Source organism: Perna viridis, chromosome 6 (genome assembly GCF_037379345.1).
Source record: "Perna viridis isolate PV_CMFRI_1.1 ecotype Kerala chromosome 6, ASM3737934v1, whole genome shotgun sequence".
Taxonomy (NCBI): domain Eukaryota; kingdom Metazoa; phylum Mollusca; class Bivalvia; order Mytilida; family Mytilidae; genus Perna; species Perna viridis.
Window position 1 is genome coordinate 35,325,830 of NC_142450.1, and position 19,295 is coordinate 35,345,124.

The following is a 19,295-nucleotide window of genomic DNA, read 5'->3' on the forward strand; positions in this document are numbered from 1 at the left end:
CTGTAAGAATGAGCTTTCCGGATCACGTGTTCAATCTCATCATAGTTTGATGGCTTAACGTAACATTCGTCCGACATGGCTAATTTGATTTTTGTGATTGCTGACACTGTAAATACATATCAAAACACTTATAGCAAATGCAAAAGACAAAAATAAAGGAACCTGGATACGCACGATATTCGAAAGAGTAATCAAGGAAACCAAAGTTATAGCGGTAATCAGAAGAATGTAATCCAGAGACCAAGACCAGACATGAAAAACAGACATACTCAACAAAGAACGTAAAGTAAATAAAATCATACGTTCAGAATAACAAACGTAAATGAGAAATCGGACCCCACTAAAAACTAGGAGCATGGACCAGGTGTACCAGTAGAATAAACGTCCTCTGCTTTCCTAGAAACACCCGTCGAGTTGCTCATAAAAAGTCAAGTCCGAAGTAGACAAACGAGGAAAGGAAAACCATTACCCGTTGAATAAATCAGTTTTCATGGTACAGATGAATACACCATAACGATCCATGAGTTCATAATGACGATAATAAAGCATCTGCAGTGATGATTTCAATGGATCTTGATATACGTATTAGTGATAAAAGAGTAATCAGGGGAACCAAGTATCTAAAATCATACATACAAAGTAACAAAAGCAAGTGAGCAACTCGGCCTCCACAAAAAATGGGATCATGGACCAGGTGCACCGAAAGGGTAAGCGTCCTCTGCTTTTCTAGTTAGGAAAATGAAAATTTCTTATTTCTTTTGTTACTATTTCTTTAAAGAGTAATCAAGGTAACAAAGATAGTAATCCAGGGACAAAGACCAGACATGGAAAACAGACATACACAACAAAGAACATAAAGTAACTAAAATCATACATACAGAGTAACAAAAGCAAATGAGCAACTCGGACTCCACTAAAAACTGGGAGCATGGACAGGTGTACTGGTAGGGTAAACGTCCTGTGCTTTTCTAGAAACACCCGCCGAGTTGCTCATAAAAAGTCAAGTCCGGGGTAGAGGTAAGAGGAAAAGTATAATATGCTTGTTAAGTATATCAGCATGATTATTTATTTCATATTGTATATATTGTTTTAATTATGCTTCATTTATTTTTTTTAAACTTTTTTATCATAATACTTGCATACTAAAATCATGATGATGATACTGATGGTAATTATAACTGAGGCAAAAATAACAGACTTTCTTGCTCTTGAAATTGAAATAGAGCGCTTAAATAAAATGTATACGAAATATTGTGTCTGATTTTCAACTAATATGTCTTCAATTGAATTTTGTAAGCACTTTTAAATATATTAAGTGAGAAATTGGAAGCTGCATGAATGCTAAGACTCAAACATTTCTTTTTTTCCTTTAACCTTACAAATTTGCAATAGTATTTATGTTCATAACATACTTGCAAAAAAGTGTTCTAAATCAGATAATATTTAACAATATATACCTAAGCACTATAAACAGATACGTTAAATCAACAAATGCAAGTTAAAATGACAAGCACAGCGATATTGCAATCTCTGAACCTCCACAATTCTATTTCATGACCTCCATAAATTATTGAACACCTCCTGAAATCGAATTGTTGAGGTCCTGAAGTATTGAGGACTTTCCAAAAATATATTTGTCGAATTGTGGAGGTTCATAATTCAGGAGGACCTAAAATCGAAGTGTTGATGTACTAAAAATATTAAGGACCTCGATCTTTAAATCGAATTGTGGAGTTCTTTACGTAGATCAGGAGGTCCTGAAATCGAATAACTAATGAAGGACCTTCTTAAATAATTATAATTTTGACTAATTCCGCGCCTCCGGCTAGGGTTCTGTGCACTATTTAGTCGCCTTTTACAACAAGCTTAGCGCTGCTGCAGGCCTATTCTTTTAACACCCGGACCTGCACGGGGCCATTTTGGTATATTGAATTTTAATTTAATTTCATTGAAATGCATTGAAAATGAACATTTCAAGGGTAGATAACTCTGTCAAAAACCTCATATTTCTTATATTGTATCGAAAAATTTCTGAGAAAATCCACTGGTGCAGAGAACAAATAATGTTTTTTTTTTCAAATAGAGAAAGCATGCTTGAGTAAAATTATTTTTGTCAGATCGTTGGGGCCTAGACAAATATAGCTGTGCAGGTTTATCAATTACATGTGGTAGTAACTATAATCACAAAATTTTTTAGAAATATAAACCTAAAGGAATCCATAGGCATTGTGTTGACAACAGCTTCAATTACAGTTTACACAGTAAGAGGAAATTACGATAACAACACACAACATGCCCTAACTACACGCAACATGTTCTAACGCAGAGAGCACTGCCCGAATACCTTATTCGTTAAGGATTTTCGCGATAAAGCATTTAACTTTTTTTCTTGTGACCACTGAACGATCATTGTCAGACCTACAAATATACAGGTATTATATTCATACAGGAGGGGAACAAACATATTGTTTGAAATATAATGGCTCAATCAAGATAATGAAACAGTGTTTCTTTACTTCTGAGATATATTTCAAAATAGTGGTGTTACATAAATCATAGTTAGGATGTAACAAATAAATGACTTTGAACCTATAGTTAAATTAATCTTGATGTTGAAATCCCTTGAAACCCATTTTAATTCACTGCCTGTGTCCAAGTAAGGGCATACATTTTGAAGTGCGACTTCTTGCACTCGTAACTTCAGTACCGTACATTCGTATAATGATTACTACACCATTTTTTAATTGCTGATCGGTGATGTAGAATCGTTAAGTCTAGCTTCATACGAGAACAAAATGCACCTCTTTAATAATATACGTGTTCTTGTATTCTACGTGTGTTTCTATTTGTGTGAGAGAGGCAAGATTACATTAAAAGAAGAAATGATCGGTAAGCATTAAACTTTCTGTAATATAGCTGAGAAACGCCTAGTCTCTAGAGGATTTGATTAAGAAACATTAGGGTCATGGCGGTTACGAAGTCACCCGGTTTTAAATAGAACATATCGCAACATCGCTTAAACTTTGCCGATCTTAGCCAATTGACGAACTGTTTCGTTACACAACAAAGTTCAATGTTCAAACGTTAAGTTGGTACATATAAAACATTACAACATGAGCTCTAATTAGCTTTAAAATCCGATATAATTTTTGAAATGTTCTAAAAGTCAAGCATAAACTATTTTCGAAAGAGGAATATGCTTATTTTGCTAGTAACGTACAAATGTATGTCAAAAGAAGTGAAATGGAAAGACAATGGATGCATATTATTATTATCGACCTAAAATCTTCAGGTTTCAGTTCACTGAAATTTGTGATTATTTTAAATTCTGAACTAAGTCTATAGATTGAGAAATTCACCGATTGATTGAGAGTTAATTTCTGTAGAGCATTGAATTTGCATAGATGTTGAAAGTAAGTTCAAATCCTTGACGATTAGTGACTTTGATTTTTAAAATGGGCCCAACAGAACCGACATCTAAGGATTTTGTTAAGGCCAAAAGCTACTAGCAAGAAAGCAAGACATTATATGTCTGGATCTGCGTCACCGAAATATTTGGCAGCGTTTTCAATGTTGACATACACAGTAATAAACTGAGAAAGTCGTAGCCATATGTTCCCCGCTGCTGCAAAAATGTTCAAAGTACGAAAGTCCCCTAACTCTCGTAAAACGTGTTAAATCAAAATGGCAGAGCAATAATGGTGACTAATTCTATAAAATCCGTCCAGCAGTTTTTAAATATTTGCAAACTTGTGACCGGACGCGCGGTTACTGTTATTTCTATGTCTCTTTCCGTGTTAAAATGTCTATGTGTAATGTACTAACTATCGCATAATACTACTGAACAAAATGCTTAGCTTAACATGATAAAAAGTAGGAAAACATCTCCCACATTTCTTTATAATAGGAGGTGCACATATGTATGTAAACAGTGTGCAAAGTTTGAAAAGCATTGGTTCAATACTTTTGAGTTACACATTACACAATCCAAATGGCTAAATTAAACTTATTAAAATGTACGAAAAATAAAATAATAATCAAATTTCTCAATAGTATGTACATAATCACTATGCACATTTTTTTTTTCAGAAATTGAATAATTTTGTTACGATACGTATCAAATTACAAACTATCCAAAGTAAGTACGCCTAAGCATGGAAGACGCAAACAGACAAATGCAAGGGCGGTAACGTGGGTAAAAATAGAATAGATAGGTAAGTAAACAATTTCTTTCAAACACATTTTTCAGTCAATGGGGAAACAATCTAAACTTTTACGGTGGTTTAGACAAAATATCCATAAAATGTTTAGGGTAGGTAGGGTGGTAGGAAACAGTTATTTCATTTGGCCCAAGTCCCAGCAATCATTGACTAACTTTAATAGCAAGTCACGTCTTATGTTAATAGTTTCAACAAATATATCTAAAATAATAGCCACCTTAAGAACTGTGTATAGTTTTTGGAAGGAAAAAAAGTTAACACTGTTTTAGAACCAAAACAAACAAACAGGTGAGATAACAAGAAGCCTCCAGATTCTGGTAGATTACTCATTATATGATAGATTGAACGCAAAAAAAGTTTTTCACACGTTAAGAAATCAAAACGTTTTTTTTAAATATAATTGTTTAAAAAAAGTACATAGTTTTATATATTAGAGCTAAAACTAAAAACCAAAAAAGATAAGAAAACAGAAACTGTTTGCTGTTGATTTATTGAGAAAGAAAACACATACTACAAGAGATTATTTGGTATTGTGAGTACATTTCCATATTACACAGCATGTTCGTGCAGCATTTGTCTTAGTCTCAAATATTTGAAATTTTAAAGGATAGACAAGTGGATTAAATACCATTTTCTCTCGTTGATATATTATATAATGCATTGTCTAGCCGAATATTCATCAAAAAGAGGATATAAAGCCGGGTCTGTTAGCATTAGATGTAGTACTATCATCACTAAAACAGAAAATACATTTTATAAGGTTTTTGAATCGTTACATTATAATGCTTATTGTAATATACATAATGTACCTGTGCGATATAAAAGAATCCTCTCTTTATAGATATTGTATTTTACATGAAAAAATGTACATGGTGGAGTGCAGGTGTGTTTACAATTACTATCCGTTATATTTTTGCGTAGACCAAGTGTGTTAATCTTTTAATTAGTTTTATATTTATTAATCTTAGATGAACCCGAAGGAAGGCATTGGTTTTTATTACATGAATAATTTCTACAGCCAAGAAAGATAATTATAGGTATTTCAAAAGTTCAAAGATCTAAAATTTAGTCGACTTTTTCACAAGAGTAAGAGTATTTAACACAGTAGTTTTAAGTTTTAAAACATTGCACGGATGAAGTAGAAATGACAACCAAAGCATTCATATTCAAATAAAATTTTAAAAAAGAGGGATCGCCTAGTCTACAACATTAAGTTTATAAAATTGTACAAAAAGGTCCAGGATACATGTATCACAAAAGAACTACGGAATATTTTTCTTTCATTTAAAGAGAAATGTTTTTAAAATGGAAGGACCTGTCATTTTACTCTTTATGCCAAAACGCAATTTCGTCATTCGTAATACTTTCTTTATTACCGTTACTTTAAAAGTATCATGCTAACTTTTTCTATATACTACATAACTAGTGGTGTACAGACAAAAGAGAAATCAAAGACGAAAATCACGTTATAAAACAACAATTCAACGATAATTCACGACTTGATACGAAACAGACAAAACAAAACAAAACAAAACAACTCACATTAAAAAAAAACAATTGAAGCAACTCAGACTCCATTGGAAACTACGAGTATGAAGAGGGGGTCAAAATATTAATCCCATAATATGTCTTGTCACCAAAACGAAAGTATAAAATGACTTTTTATAACAAATTATAAAAACATCGTTGGTACGAATTGAATCTAAGATTTAAGTACATGATCATGATTCAAATTATATTTTTTCGTAGGTTCGTAAGTCTTAAATGGGATTTCCATAGTTCACTGTATGATTTTAAGTATCATTCCTAATAACATTCAGGAATTGCCTATGGCAGGATTGATAACCCACCGAAAAAAAACATTCGTTTTACTCGGGCTACATAGGTCATATGTTCATGTAACTATAGTCCTCTCTGATTTATATTCTAGAGAAAATCATGCATTCATCTTCAATTTAGATCAACCAAATCAAGAACGATAACTCTTGCAGAATGCTAATTTTATAAAGTGAAACTACTGAAAGACAATTTAAGACTGCTAATGTGGTCTTTATATGTATCTGAATCAGAAAAAGAAGTGAATTTGGTGGGTTTTTGACATGAATAAATCACCTCATAAAACTGCTTCAAACAATATAATATACATACATTATTGATGGTAAGGTCAGACACGTTACCAGTCCACCAGGTGAAATGCATTGATAATCTGCAAAATGATATATACATGTGCATTTGTATATCGGTTTGTGCATGATAATATATTGTATTTATTTCAAAGTTCAATGATACATTTTTATATTTCAAATATACATGAATGCATGATCAAATTCCAATTGACATTAGTTTCCAGAAAATTGTCGATTCTTCATAATATTTATAATATGAACAATTGTGCTTAATATCTTAATACCAAAATCAATAAAAAATATAACAGTAAAATCTGTCTGAATTGAACGCAGACAATTCGAAAACTGTCCAAACTAGACACTTTTAAAACTTTTTTGTATATCATTTAAATATATTTGAACCTTGAATACTAAATGTACACGAATGCTGGCAATACAAAGGGTCATCCGCCCTGCATGGTTTGCTCTTTTCAAGTTAACTAAAGCGATGGTTCCATTAGTAGTAAAGGTTTTAAATATACATGTATATAACTGCAAGTCTTAATCCTTGAACAAAACACAATCTAGGACGATCTACATAGAGTGAAGTGGAAGGGATTTGGAAAAAAACAACCCCGTGGTTTAAATCCACACGGAATAAATAAGAAACATCAAGTCCTTCCTGTTTCATATAGTTCCTTTTTATCACAGTGTTTTTAAAATTGTTTTAATATTTTTACACAAAGTTCAAGATGAGCCCAAAACGTTTGTCACTATCTTTGTTTACTGTCGATAAAATTTAAAAAAACATCAAAAGTGTTCACCTGATAAACCATTAACTTAGACGCTCAGTTTGTTTAATGCACTGAAGAAGGTTAAGTTGACCGAAAATTTTGCTCATTATATGCTCTCTTATAGTGTATTAATATCTCTTTCTGTATCGTTATGCAATACTTTAGACTTGTATACATGTTTTTGTTTGTGCTGCATCATCATGACTCAAAGATCCGGTACCCATTAGGTTTCCTCGTTTGCAGCTTCCTTTAGACTTTATATATTTTTAACTGTCTGTATTGAGTTTTAACGCAATCCCAGTACACTTAAAATTTCCATTATGAACTGTGGCGAATATCTTGAAAAATGAAGAGTAATTAAACAGAAAATTAAGAACTAGTCGCCATTTTTCAAATTTTATTTAATAGGTGCATTCATATGGTCTTCAAGCTCTTGCCTCATACACAAGGCAAGGCTTCTGAAACCCTATTTCGAAGTTGAGATCAGACATTTTCCATTGTTCAAAACCCCTTTACTGATACTACTGGGAAAAAAGACTCCACGAAGAACATCTTAAGGAACTAACTACATAATTCAATCTATTAGTATACCAATCAAAAAAAACAAAAAAAAAGAACTCTCAATCTGTGATCAAGAAATCATCGTCTAGATGACATCATAAAAACAAAGAATCAGGCCCTTCATGATAAAGAGAAACGTAAATTCCAATGTGATTGCATGTCATCAATAACCGTTTCATCGTCTGAAAAACAAAGCAAGAGACGCAAAAGACATTTCTAACGAAGAAACAAACCTGACATTCACTTATTCAGCACTGTCATTAATATTTCGCCTTACAACCTTACTGAAGATGAAACTTCATTATTCGATAAGGGCCTAAATTTCTACCCAGTTACAGGTCCTGTAAATGAAACCATTTTGACAGAAGTATAAGGATCAAAGAGTACTTTAGTTCAAAGCAGAATGGGGAGTAAAATAAGAGAGATTCAGAGGATGAAAACAATTATCGGTTTATAAAGCAAAGTAAGTGGGTCCTTGAAAAAAGCAAGCATTTAACTTTAGAATCACTTAGAGATAAAGTCAAATCTGACTTAACAAGAAATGCAAGGGTAAACCCAGACAGTTACGACAACTTGCCATTAGGGGAACACGCTGCCCTTCAAGTTGTAAGAATTGGTGACAATATCATAATAATCAGACAAAGGCAGCGTTGTAGTTATTATGGGCAAATCTACCTAAATTGATGAGGTCGAGTGTCAACTTAAAGACGACAATTTTTAGCATTGAATCAATTACTGACCCCACTCCAAGCAAAAACTAAGTTTAAATAAATGGACGAAAACAAACATATTGACATTAAAACTTGAATATCTCAAACCTAAACATCTTATACCTGATCGATTTTATCTACTTCATAAAGTCAACAACCCGGGTAGATCTAGAGGTTATCCTACATTAAAAAAATAGGAATTCTCGGACTTCCATCTGCGCTAACATGTTGGAAAAAAAAACTTCCATCATTTACAGAAGATACGACTGATGTAACCTAGTGGCTGTAGCACCATTTAGGAATAACTAAACTCAAGGCGTTGATTCAAGATGTGTTTGTATTTCCAACCAATCATATCAACAGTAACAATGTATAAATATATACTAGTAACCCTGGAAGTAAAATACATATAATCAGTATTAAGAAAGATAACTCTAGCACTCAAATAGGCAAAATCTGCCAAAATTACATGTATGTTTCATAGTCAATAGAAAATAGTGCTAGTTTTCTATTTTTTTTTTTTTGGTCAATATTATCAAATATAAACTGCATAAAGTATTTGGTTAGCAAAAATAAGCACATCTGTTAGATAATAATGCACATCTTTTGAAAAATACAAGTTATAAATAAAACATATGCATTGACAAGACAAATAAGCTATTAAAATGCACATGTAAGCAAATCATGCTGAAAACACTACACTTAACACAAGAATACATATAAATAACAACATGCAACACAACCTACCATGTATATGGTACAAAGGTCTTCTCCTCAGAAAATAATAGTTACAAATGTGGGATCTACATCATGAGCTCATCAATAAGTACAAGCTGTAACAAAAATATCTATCATAAGTACTGTGTCTAATTAGAGTACTCTCTGATCATTTCAATATTTAACATAAAACTATATACATTTACCTATTAGAACATATTGTTGTCAAAGTTAACGGGTTTATAATGAAAAATATGATTTATCTGTTATTTTAATCTTTTGATCTCTAAATTTAGCTTTTTATGATTTTAAGTAATTTAAACAACATTTAACTGTTTTTATCAATAAAATTAATGATTTTTAAACTCTTATGTGTTTTATTATTTTATAGAGCACTGTCACCCAGAAATCACACACTCTGGCCATTTATACAAATCTTACATACAACACTCATAAAACTGTGGAAAATGGAACTATAGACAAGAACATAAGTAAAGGATAAGTAAACTAACCTTAAATAAAGAAAAGTTGTCCACTAGAAACAAATGCAGAAACCAAAGTAAATTAATAAAGTTGACTAGAAATTAATATGTCTGCCAATCAATCACAAATCTGGCTGTCAATAGAAAGAAACAATAGAATTTCCCTCCAAATGTGACACATGACCAAAATGAACCAATAAAAAGACAAACAATCAGAGTTTTCCCAACATAGAATGATAAAACCTAAGAGTATAGGAATAGAGAGCACCTGCTATGAAGATGCACTCAACCATGAAATCAACATATAGTAAATTACTAGTGGAATCACCGAGGCATGGAACAATCTCTGACCATTCATTACAATGAATGCAATACATATAATAATACATGTATAGCAAGAATGAACACAATTTATATAATTAAGTAAATTTATTTATTTATCAGAAATACAAAGATAAAAATAATAACTGTAATATATAAAATATCCACTCCACCACATACTCCCCTCTGTTGGAAAATGACGTCGTCGACGTCATTTATTTGTATGTGATGGCGTCTTTAAAATCTCCAAGATGGTACGTGCTGCTTCTGTCTTCATGTTGGTAAATAGGTCGGACTGGGCTAAGTTGGCAATACAGTCGACTTTCTCCTTCCACTCACTGGTAACGCTGACCGCTGACTTGGTGGTATCATACTCTCCAGAAGTATACCATCCTGGAGGTTTCCTCGTGCGAGTCGAGCGTCGGACAGGAATATCATCAATGGTACTGGTTTCATCTAATGAATCCTCTGTCTCAGTTGTATCTTCCTGGTGACTTTCACTACCATCATGACTGTGAGAGCTCCCATTTACAACAGGGTCCTCCTGCTCAACATCTGTAGCAGTATGGGCGTCCCCATGTTGGTCTGTTGTATCATCCACAGCTTCACTAATGTTGTCCTCTGGCTGTGCTTCATCAACTTCAGGACCAAATGTCTCATCAATGATGGTTCTGTCACTGTACAGATGTCCTTGGTCGACGGTGTAGAATTCAGGTTCTGACTCCTCCTCAGTGTCACTATCTGAGCTGGAATCTTCTTTCTGTTTTTTCTGTCTCTTCATTGAGTGTCTTTGTTTAGCAGCTGGTTTGGTGGACACATCTCTGTCATAAATTAATCCAATTGCCAGAAGTAAATTCCGATGAAGTGTTCTTTTCTTTCCGGTACCTTCTTCACGTTGTACGGTGAATACTGGAATGTCGGAATTCGGTTGTGCAATAACAGTATATGGTTCCTCTTCCCATTTGTCGGAGAGTTTGTGCCTGCCGTCAAATGCAACAATCCTGACTAGGACTTTGTCACTAACTGTAACTTCAGCTCCTCTAGCCTTGGTGTCATAGGTTTTCTTCTGCTTTTCTCTGGCTTTCTTGGCTGCTTCATCCGCAAGTTGGTATGCTTTGCTAAGACAGTCCCTTAGTTCTTGGATGTATTTCGTGCTGGGTTGAAGATTCTCATCTCTCAGTCCGAAACCTACATCAACCGGCAATCTACGGTTGCGTCCGAACATAACCAGGTACGGAGACTGGCCTGTTGACTCATGCCGCGTACAGTTGTACGCATGGACTAGAGGTGCTATGTACTTCTTCTAGTTGGTCTTTTGGTGGTTCTCTAGTGATCCTAACATATCCAGGATGGTACGGTTAAATCGCTCTGTCATACCATTGCCTTGTGGATGATAACTGGTGATCCTGGACTTTTTCATACCGGTAAGCCTGCACAGCTCCTTAATAACCTTCCCTTCAAAGCTGGCTCCTTGGTCTGAATGAAGACGTTGAGGGATTCCGTAATGTACATGTAGTTATTAAATAGTGCCTCTGCCGTTGTCCTGGCCATCTGATTGCGAGTTGGTATCGCTTGGGCATACCGGGTATAGTGGTCCACAATCGCAAGTACATTCTGGACTCCTCCTATGGATGGCTCTAGGTACAGGTAGTCGATGGATATCAGTTCCAGTGGTGCTGATGTCTTGATGTTAACTAATGGTGACTTCTGTGTGGTTGGTGTTTTCCTTCCAGCGTCCACATTGTTCTATCCACTCTTCCACATCCTTATACATGCCGGGCCAGTAGAAGCGGTCTCTCAGCAAAGATAGAGTGCGTTCTTTACCTGGATGCCCCATGTCGTTGTGGATAGTTTCATGCACAGTTGACGCATGGATCACTGGTAGAACCAATTGTTTCCTGGCTTCTCCATCTACTGTGGTTTCCCTGTATAAAACACCATCAACCATCTTCAGATGTCGGAACTGGCGCATGAATGGACTCGGACCAATTTCTTCTAGTCTTGGTTTCCTGTTCTGACGTACAAACTCCATCCAAGGCTGTATGTCTGGATCCATCTCCTGCACTTTACTCCAGTCAATGATATTGCCAACACTGGTTCCTCTGTTGTCTGTATCATGAACAATCACATCTGGCGATATGGCTAGCTTTCCACATCGGCTGGTGTTACTACCTTTTTGCAGATGGCTTGGACAGACTCTATTGGGATGTTGCAGGTCTCTGTATCAGCATTGTATGGAAGTCGGCTGAGGGCGTCTGCGTCAGCATTGGCTCTTCCTGGTCTGTAGCGTATATCAAAGTTGTAAGCTGATAACGATGCCAACCATCTGTGACCTGTTGCGTCTAGCTTCGCCGTTGTTAGCACATACGTCAGTGGATTGTTGTCGGTCAGCATAACGAATTTGGATCCCTGAAGGTAGTCTTTGAATTTGTCCACCACTGCCCACTTAAGTGCCAAAAACTCCCTCTTGTGTGTGGCGTAGTTCCTTTCCGCGTTCGACAAGCTGCGGCTGGCATAACTGATAACCCTGTTGTGGTCATTCTGGTGTTGGTACAAAACTGCACCAAGAGCGTCACCAGAAGCATCGGTGTGGAGTTCGTAGGGTAAGCTACTGTCTGCATAAGCCAATATGGGAGCTTGGACTAGATGTTGCTTTAACTCTTCAAAGGCCTCGTCTTGTTCTTGTCCCCAATGCCATGGTTTCTTCATTTTGGTGGTCTTGTTCTTCTGTTTCTTCTTGGTTGGTGTAGGCATAAGATCGGTCAATGGTTTGGAAATGTTGCTGAACTGGTGAATAAAACGACGGTAATATCCTACCGCTATAAGATGTTATAGCACTGGTCTTGTCATGGTCTATCCCAATTCCATCTTCAGAAACTATGTGGCCTATATACTTGACTTTACGCTGGAAAAACTCACATTTATCAGTTGCTAGCTTCATTTTGGATTCTCTGATTCTGTTGAAAACTAACTCAATATTTCTCAGATGCTCTTCATAGGTATTGCCAAAGATGATCACGTCGTCAATAAAAATACAACATTTCAGGTCGTAGTCAGCTAGGATTTCTTCCATCAATCTTTGGTATGTTGTGGCGAATTGGTAAGGCCAAACGGAAGTCTGTTGTATTCATAAAAGCCCAGCGGTCCCACTGTAAAGGTTGTTCGTTCTTTGTGGTCACATTGAAGGCATATGGGGAATGGGATGCCCTGATAATACCAGTGTTGAGTAACTGTCGAAGATGCGACTTGACCTCATCATACATCGACGGTGGGACACGACAATATCGCTGCTTGAATGGACGATCATCAGTTAAGTCGATACGATGCTGTACCCTATCTGTATGGCCAATATCGGTGTCATCCTTGGCGAAGATGTCCTGAAAAGAATTGATAAGATACTTACCCTTCTCAAATTCTTCATCTGTAAGGTCGCCCTTCAGTATGTCCTTCACTCTATCTGTGACTGGTACCCTATCATCATCATCGGTCTGTGGTAAGTCCTCCAATGTAACAGGCTGCAGTTCACAAACTATCGCTCGAGGTGGTATAGCGATGGCACTGGTGGTAACGTTAGCAATCTTGATGGTAACCTGGTTGTTGTTGGAATATCTGTACTGGTGAAGTGTTGGTGGTCTTGACAGTCTTGTGGTTTGTAGCATACACGGTGTTGACTTGTAAGGAACTTCCTTCACACAGTATCCTTTGATGGTTGTCTCTGAGTTTGGTGGTATAACTACTTTCTGCAACTCTGCTGATCTTACCAAGGCTAATCGGTTGTTGTTCTTCATTAGATGTTTCTCTTGTAGTGTCATGGTCCTGAATGCTAAGTACCAAGGTGTTGTAATACAGGCATTCTGCAGGTATCTTTCTCTATGCTGTTCTTCAAGTTGAGTGATAATAATATCCAGAATGTTAGTGCCTAATAGCAGTGGTACATTCCTGTTATACTGGCTGTTAGGTATAATGAGTAGTGGACAGGTGTTGGATATCTTGATGTTTGGTAACTTCAAGGCGACTCTGGCTTCAATAAATCCTAAGTATGGTAGTTGTGTTCTGCCTGCGCCTGCGCCATTCAATCTGTAGAAGTGTATCCATAGGCTGTAACGGAATGGCGTGAGATAAGTAAGCTTCGTAGTAGTACTGTGATAATGTAGATACTGTGGATCCTGTATCCAATAGTGTAAAAACAGAGTCTCCTTCAAGGTTAACTACAGTCTTTGCAGGCTGTCCTAATAATCCAGGTGGTGTATTACTTTTAACTAGGTTGTTCTTGATGCTGGGTGCCTGAGTGAAATTCTGCCTAAAGCCTAAAACCGGTCCCTCGTCATAGGCTTCCTCGCGTTTAAATCCCCTCTGCGATGGTCTAAGATGACTCTGCAACCAAACTGTAGATGTCTATACTGACCGCAACGTCTGCATTGTGGCTCCCTCTGGTTAAACATTTGTGGAGGTAGTGTTGCTGTGTTGGTGAAGAGTCAGTCTGTTGAGCTAGTGGTTGTTGCCTACTCTGTTAGTTTTGTTGTCTGTTACCTCTGAACGGTTGGTGATTACATCACTGGTAACCTCTACCTCTGTAACTACCTATGTTGTAACTCTGTTGGTACTGTGTGTTCTGCTGTTAGGAACTCTGCTTCAAATCACTTACCTGTTGTGTCAGTTGGTTGATCATGCCTTTGAGTTCTTGGTATCTGGAGTCTTCTGTTGTTACTGCAGACTTTGAAGTACCTTGTTGTTTCTTCTGTTTGGCTGCATCAGACTCTTTCTGTGTGGAATGGTCTTTCTCAATCTGTCTAAGAGCAACACGGAGGCTGTCAAAATCTGGTATGCTGTCGTATTTGTGACCGCTGATGTCCTTCAGGTTTTGCCTTAAGCCAGTCCAAAGCATATTATGCAGCATATCGTCTATTGCATGGGCTTCTACTAAACCAAGGTCTTGGGCTTTACCAATAATGTTCTCTAGTCTGCAACTCTAGCTAGTTATATCCTCATCTTCACGTTGTCTAGCTCCACAGAATTCAGCCATCAAGGTCTCTTTCTTCTCAATGTTGCCATATATGCTGTCCAACTTGTGAAGTATCTGTTTCACTGTTGTGTCTGTACCAAGTCTTATCACTACTCTTCCAGCTTCACCTCTCAGTGATGTATGGATAGCTTCCTTGACCATGCTCTCTGAGTACAAATGTTGTTGTAAAAGGCACTTGATCTGGTAACGCCATAGGTCATAGGTAAGCTCTCCTTTGGTATTCTCACCGGAAAACCATGTCAACTTGGGTAGTGAAGTGAATGGTGGCTTCGGTTGAGGTGGTAAATTCTGTGGTACTAAAGTTGGCGGTGGTAAAACATACTTCTGCTCCTTCTTGACTGTTACCCTATCTATCGGTTTTGATTCAGTCTTAGATGGTGGTGGTTTGGACGACTCTAGATGACCTGAGGCTTTAAGTAGCTCTATCATGGCAGATGCAAGTGACGGGTCTAATCCTGAAGCTGTAGTTGGTTCTTTACTCATCAACTGCATCTCTTGGTATAAATCACCAAATGTCTTCTGTTTAGTCGGAGTTACTACTACTCCGGTTAATTCATCAGCATCATCTCCTCCTGAAGCCATGTTGATAATGATAATATCCTAATAAATATTAAGTAAATAAAAATACCACTTACCTTTCTGTATAACCAATTATCTGCTATCTATACTGCTTACAGTAAACAGGAATCTGCTGTAAATGGACACGAAAAGAGAAATATTGAACTTTTACGTCAACAATCTCTTAAATCAAAAATATCGTATAAAGCTGTAACTGCGTAACTATCAAACGGATACGCTACTGTAGTGCACAAAGTAACATATCACGGGTATGAACTAAGTATCGCTCAAAGTAAACTCCGCTTAAAAAGTGTCTATCTAATCACTGCGTAACTATAGTAACTCAAACACAAGTGAAAACTGAAAACTCAAAAGTCCTAGATCTGAACTAAGAAAACTCAATAATACATGAGCACAAATAAAAAAAAATATATAAGAAAAATGGAAAGTCTCAGGAGATGCTAGGCAATAGGACTAAAAAATTGATGGTACAAAGTAGTGTGTGTTAGTTAACTGTTAGTTCAACATGCAATGCAAGTATACGCACACCCTTACTAATCAATCGCTACAATAGAGGTTGACTTTACTTCACTACAATTTACTGAAAGTTTACTTTATATCAGTTTATGTCTATTAAACTTTTATCTCAACTAGTTTATACCTATTTAGACTTTTATCTCAATTTACTTAATAGTTTTACTGATGTTTAAAATATTTTATCAATATATCAACCACAGTATTATGTAAAACAATACACACTATGACAATACATAAACATAAACATGATACAATGACAAAAACAAAATGCACAATCATAATACTATAATACCACAACATACATGACATATGACAAAGTACAATGTCAACTCAGATTGTGTATGTACTATGTATATGTAAGTATGGACTAAATAATTTTATGTATGTTCTTTTTAATAGGCACAGACAAGAACACAGTTACGTGTAAGTATCCACAAAAATGCAGATATAATAAACAAATCTAAGCTATAGCGTAGCTGATGAAGTCAAACTATTATGTCGGTTGTGTACTATAAACACTAAGTAATAGTTACAAAACAAAATTGAAAGTGTATGCAATCAACACTAATGTAACACTAAGTAGGTAAATACGTGCCTCTCTGACTCAATCAAGCAATAAATGTACCATAGAGTAATGCACTAGTGTTTGTTTACATGTGGTGGGTGTGTCTCTATGATTTTCCCGGTGACCTTGACCTCAATATGGGAGGGGGGTATGGTCTACCTCAAACAAAAATTTCCAAGTTGACAAAATCAAAAAGTCACTATAATAACATTACAACGTCACATGTACACCTTTATCTACACATACTGTCTCTATATTCTAGCTAGTAATGCTATACTTTAACAACAACTCGTTATTATAAACTGAAATTCAGTGACTATTTGCAAAAATAACAGTTTGAAAATCAGCGTAAATTTTCAAAGTATAACTTTCAGATTTTTCATGAAAATACAGTATTTATATTCATGACACTGAATAAGCATACACATAAGACCTATATACACACAATAAACATGTAATTAAATATAATAAACCTTTTAAACAGTCTGTATCTGTCCTTCATCCATAAATGTTGACAAATTTTCAATTGTTTTCATTACACCGGAAATGTCTGACAGCTGTATAATACTAAGTTAATATTCGGAACGAGTATGACACGTAACGGGGATCCCTACGAGTACGATCAGTTGAAGAAATAAACACAATCCACGTCGGGCGCCATCTGTAACCTAGTGGCTGTAGCACCATTTAGGAATAACTAAACTCAAGGCGTTGATTCAAGATGTGCATTGTATTTCCAACCAATCATATCAACAGTTACAATGTATAAATATATACTAGTAACCCTGGAAGTAAAATACATATAATCAGTATTAAGAAAGATAACTCTAGCACTCAAATAGGCAAAATCTGCCAAAATTACATGTATGTTTCATAGTCAATAGAAAACAGTGCTAAATTTCTATTTTTTTGTCAATATTATCAAATATAAACTGCATAAAGTATTTGGTTAGCAAAAATAAGCAAATCTGTTAGATAATAATGCACATCTTTTGAAAAATACAAGTCATTAATAAAACATATGCATTGACAAGACAAATAAGCTATTAAAATGCACATGTAAGCAAATCATGCTGAAAACACTACACTTAACACAAGAATACATATAAATAACAACATGCAACACAACCTACCATGTATATGGTACAAAGGTCTTCTCCTCAGAAAATAATACTTACAATAGTGGGATCTACATCATGAGCTCATCAATAAGTACAAGCTGTAACAAAAATAACTATCATAAGTACTGTGTCTAATTAGAGTACTCTCTGATCATTTCAATATTTAACATAAAACTATATACATTTACCTATTAGAACATATTGTAGTCAAAGTTAACGGGTTTATAATGAAAAATATGATTTATCTGTTATTTTAATCTTTTGATCTCTAAATTTAGCTTTTTATGATTTTAAGTAATTTAAACAACATTTAACTGTTTTTATCAATAAAATTAATGATTTTTAAACTCTTATGTGTTTTATTATTTTATAGAGCACTGTCACCCAGAAATCACACACTCTGGCCATTTATACAAATCTTACATACAACACTCATAAAACTGTGGAAAATGGAACTATAGACAAGAACATAAGTAAAGGATAAGTAAACTAACCTTAAATAAAGAAAAGTTGTCATCTAGAAATAAATGCAGAAACCAAAGTAAATTTATAAAGTTAACTAGAAATTAATATGTCTGCCAATCAATCACAAATCTAGCAGTCAATAGAAAGAAACAATAGAATTTCCCTCCAAATGTGACACATGACCAAAATGAACCAATAAAAAGACAAACAATCAGAGTTTTCCCAACATAGAATGATAAAACCTAAGAGTATAGGAATAGAGAGCACCTGCTATGAAGATGCACTCAACCATGAAATCAACATATAGTAAACTACTAGTGGAATCACTGAGGCATGGAACGATCTCTGACCATTCATTACAATGAATGCAATACACATAATAATACATGTATAGCAAGAATGAACACAATTTATATAATTAAGTAAATTTATTTATTTATCAGAAATACAAAGATAAAAATAATAACTAATATACAAAATATCCACTCCACCACACTGACTACTTACAGAAGATGCAGGCTATGAATCATCTTTCACCAAATACCATCCTTGTCACTATGGACGTCACATCTCTCCATACTAACATTCCTCACTCTGACGGTATTTAACTTTATTCTTGTAGAGAAGTATTGGATACTCAGGAGGTCAAAGTTCCATCTACTGACTGTCTAGTCACTTTGCACAACAAGGATTTAAAAAAAAAAACAACAACAACTTTACTTTTAATGGAGACCATTATTTACAGATAAATTGCACAGCTGTGGGTACCAAAATGTCAACATTTTCATTGGAAAAATTGAAAAAAGAACTACTTCAATCTTCTATAGAAAAAAACTCTGTCCTTATATAGGTATGTTGATGACTTGCAAAATGCAGCGGACAAATGACGAAGTAGAACTAAACAATTTTATCACACGTGCCTACAATCAACATAATTCAATTAAGTTCACTTACGAAACATCTACTACTAACATCACATTCCTCAATACGTCCTGCATTTTATCAGGGGTGAGCTATCCAGGGATCTAAATTCCAAACCAACTGACACACCCATCAATACCTTATGCCCAAAAGCTGTCATCCATCTCACCTGACTGAGAGTATACCATTTAATCA

The 19,295-nt window shown here is 35.3% G+C and overlaps 1 long non-coding RNA gene across 2 annotated transcripts; it reads right to left on the reverse strand.

The window, feature by feature from the left end:
• Positions 1–4,693: 4,693 nt before the first annotated feature.
• On the reverse strand, positions 4,694–19,148 carry LOC148614725 (uncharacterized). 2 transcript variants are annotated; one of them, XR_015923767.1, is made up of 7 exons: positions 19,134–19,148; positions 18,687–18,854; positions 17,772–17,812; positions 17,067–17,378; positions 9,138–9,223; positions 6,369–6,426; positions 4,694–4,954 (listed from the first exon to the last, which is right to left on the reverse strand). It is a non-coding gene; the product is annotated as an uncharacterized LOC148614725 (long non-coding RNA). The 2 variants fall into 2 exon arrangements; XR_015923766.1 differs by having other exon boundaries at positions 17,727–17,812.
• Between the last annotated feature and the right edge of the window lie 147 nt (positions 19,149–19,295).